Below are 4,062 nucleotides of genomic sequence, written 5' to 3'. Positions count from 1 at the left end.
CTGTCATCTTCAAAATGAAAGTTGATAAACTATGATGATGTTGAATGTCAGTGGGAGTTGTTGCAAAAATAATTCACACTCAGTTCAGTGCTCGTTAGAATTATGGATATATATATATATATATTCTTTCTTTGCTGTGCCTGTATCTACTGGTCGCGGCCCTTTGCTTTGTTCCTCATTTTGTCATGAGTAACATGTCCTCCGTTTATGTGTGGTTGGATGGTACCTCTGTTAGGCTAGCATAGACTGCGTTTGTTGCCATTTTTTTGTCCAAAAGTTGCCATTTTTTTGTCAAAAAGTTGCCACAAAAAGTTGCAAAAGTTGCCATAAATTTTCAAGTTTTCAACTCTCTGTGACAACGTATAGCAATATGTTAGTAGAGATAACAATCTAAAGCACCAGAATTTCTTGTGCTCACTTTTATGCATCCAGAATATCATTTGTAGTCATCCAGAGTGTAAAAACGTGAAAAATAAAGGTTTCACAACAGAATGAAACCAAAGTTTGAATAGCCCGGATAAGTAACCACAAAAATTTACAAATTTAATTAGGGCTCGTGTCCACCTATCCGAAGATTGGCTGTTTTTACCCCAACCGTGTGTAATTTTTTTTTAAGTAGGACTACAGGATATTATTACAGTGGAGTCCACTTATAACGAGTCCGGAAAAAACGAGAAGTCTGTTATAAAGACATTATTCTAAAACCCCGTTTTTTTCTCCTCTTTACCTTTGTAAATAAAATACTGATATAGCGCTATCAGACAAACATGAGAGTCGGTTATGGCGGAATATTGCTGCTGCTGTGCACAGTGCATAGGCCAATTATACATAAAACGTAAAACCTCGCCAGTTGAGAAATTTGTTGGTAATCTTGCGAAGCAAAGAAAAGGAGAGCCCATGTGCGTCAATAATGAAAGCCGGAGTAACTGAGTAGGGATGGTGTGGCATGCGCAGACAAGCAGAACGCATCGTGTGATGTGTCAGGGTAAGCCTAGTGTAGATTATCAAGGCCTACCATGCCTCTCACTTCTCCGATGCGGGGATGGAGAGGTTACAGCAATGTGATGAACGGAGCGAATGTGTGACGTGCGCAAGCAGACAGAATGCACCACAGGGTGTGGTGGGGTGGTGGAAAACACAGCGGGTGAGTTAGCCCGGAGCCCTTCCCTTCTGATCTCCAACGCCAAGCTGTCAGTCCACATCGCTAGATCTAGCGCTAGAGAAAGAAACCTGATTCGATTTTTGATCAAGTAAGACCTAGAGGTCATGTTGAAACAAAATCGTCATCAGGGGAGATAGCAAAAGGAAAAACAGAACACCAAACTCATAGATTAGGCGTACTTTACAGTTTCCCTTGAACTTATTGGATCCCTCATAGCGAGAATCCTGCTATAACGGACATTTTGGTCCCCTCCCTCTCGTTATAACAGGATTCCACTGTACATGTAAATTATGTCATGTAAAGTACTTATATTCTCTGCATGAAAATAGATATACATGGACATCTTAAAACTTATCAAAATACATGTCTAATATGTTATGAAGTAGCTTTGTTGTTTTGTCTTTCTTGAAAAATGCAAAAATCCCTGCTGCGATTCTCGGACCCAAAAATGCTAAAAATCGCGGCCGCGACAAACGCAGATGCTAACATAGGATCTACAGTGGAAACCTGATATTACAGGGATGGTGGAACCAGAGAAAAAGTCCTGTTGTTATATCAGTATCGGGTCCCTTTCAGAAATACAAGGGAAGAAAGCATTTGTGGACTAATACAGCTGTATATATTCATGGGTAGTTACCCGTGCCACAAGTACCCACCAACAGCATACTGCAGCCCTCTCTAGTGGCCATGTGGCAGGCCTCCGCATGACATTACGCATGTGTGTAGCTTGGCTTAGGGCTAGATTGAAGACTGCAGCACACCGCAGTCCTCTCTCGCTTCACCCGCTGGGTGTGCTTGCAGTGGCGTGGCTTGCATGGGCTTGCTCCATATCTCTCTCTCTCTCTCTCTCTCTCTCTCTCTCTCTCTCTCTCTCTCTCTCTCTCTCTCTCTCTCTCTCTCTCTCTCTCTCTCTCTCTCTTTTTACACCTTGTTAACAAACTGTTGTCCCTGCTATAACCGATTGGGCTCTGATGAGGCCCTGTTATTGCCGATAACTTTTAATAAAGACGAAGAGTAGGATTTTTAAAATCCCTGTTATTATCGGATACATGTTATTACCGGGCCTGTCATGTATGGTTTCCCACTATAACTGTTTTATTTCCCTCTGTTTCTGGTGTTCCCATCCATCTGCCTTGCAGTTGAAACCTGATATAACAGTAACAGGGATGGTAGGACTAGAGAAAAAGTCCTATTGTATCGGATCCCTGTTATATCAGAAATGCAAGGGAAGCAAGCATTTGTGGCCTTATCCAGCTATTTATTCATGGGTAGTTTCCCTTGCCACAAGTATCCACGAACAGGGGTTTTAGGCGTGCATGTAGCAAAGTGACGTGGCTTGCGTGGGCTTGCTCCATCACTGTGTTACTCTCTCTCTCTCTCTCTCTCTCTCTCTCTCTCTCTCTCTCTCTCTCTCTCTCTCTCTCTCTCTCTCTCTCTCTCTCTCTCTTTTTTTTTTTTTAACATATTGTTTGTGGGTGGTTGGCGGGTGCTTTGGTGTGGTTTGGTCTTTCTTTCCTATCAAACATCTATCGTCCTTTTCCCCTTCTTCTTTTTTTATGTTTGTTACTCTCTTGTAACACCTCTTATCTTCTGGCGCTCATATGACCTTATGCAGTTGCGAGTGCTGTAAAACGTCTACTAAAACTAAACTAAAAACACATTGTTGACGAGCCTTTGTCCCTGCTATAACCGATTGGGCTCTGATGAGGCCCTGTTATTGCCGATAACGTTTAATAGAGACAAAGAGTAGGAAAAAACGGATTACCGGATCCCTGTTATTACCGGGCCTTATATATGGTTTCCACTGTATTTGTTTCCTGCACTGGCTGGCCATTATTATGTCCATGTGCACTTCTTCAATTAAACAAACACACAACGCATAGATAAAGAATTTAGATTTTTTTTAAGGGTTTGAGTACGGATATCTTTTTTTGTTTCGGGAAAATATGTACATGTATTCTCCCTTTTCTAGTATGACTACTGGCTACTCACCACTCACCATAGATTAGGTGGTTGATGGATGCTCTGCTGATATGATTTACTCATTCTCTCCTATTAAACATCTTTCGTCATTATTTCTCTTTCTTCTTTTCTGTATTTGTTAACTCTCTGGTAATACGGTACCTCTAATATTTGGCCAAAACTGGATTATCACAAAAGACTTGAGAACACCTGTGAATTTCAGTTTTAAATGGAGGCATAATCCTCCTAGATCCGAGTGATTTGTTGGATCTAGATTAGGGCAATGTGTTGAGACTTGGGTTGGACTTACTTTCACCTCATTCGGCATTCAGTAAACTAGGCCTAGCTCTAATTCTACTACATGTACTGTTTTTCTCATTCAGTTTATAATTTTAGCCTAGTTTGTTTTTGTTTGTTTTTGTATCTCTGCTTAACAACAGCATACAGTGGCCCAAATAAGGTCACCTAAATATTTTAGTTTATTCCTTGGTTTATCCGTTATTTCCGCAATATATTTAACATTGCTCTTATAATCTATATTTATAATTAACTTCTTTCAGTAATAAGAAACCAGAATCATATAAAGATCTATTAATACTGTGGGGGAATAAAAAATCTACCATGGTTTCTGACAGGGAGGGAGTGCTCTAGTCTGTCCTCAGAGAAATTCGCGCGCGCAACCCGCAAGTTGCGCGCGCAACTTTTGCCCTCAGCGCAACTTTTGGGCAACTTTTACCATTTTCATGAATTCGCGAATTTTAGCCAATTTCTCGCAAAATTTGGGAAAATAATAATAAATTGTCATTAAAAACATCGAAATGTTCTTCCAGGACTAAAAATAACGACGCCAAGGGGGACAATTCGCTCCTTTGCACTACGGGGTGCCCGCCGCCGCTGCCCAGTGACCCGGGCCGGGTCAGGAGTCAGGTCGGGTCGGG

This window comes from Aplysia californica, unplaced genomic scaffold (genome assembly GCF_000002075.1).
Source record: "Aplysia californica isolate F4 #8 unplaced genomic scaffold, AplCal3.0 scaffold00127, whole genome shotgun sequence".
Taxonomy (NCBI): Eukaryota; Metazoa; Mollusca; class Gastropoda; order Aplysiida; family Aplysiidae; genus Aplysia; species Aplysia californica.
The sequence above is the reverse complement of the archived record's forward strand: the minus strand, read 5'-3'. Positions refer to the sequence as shown.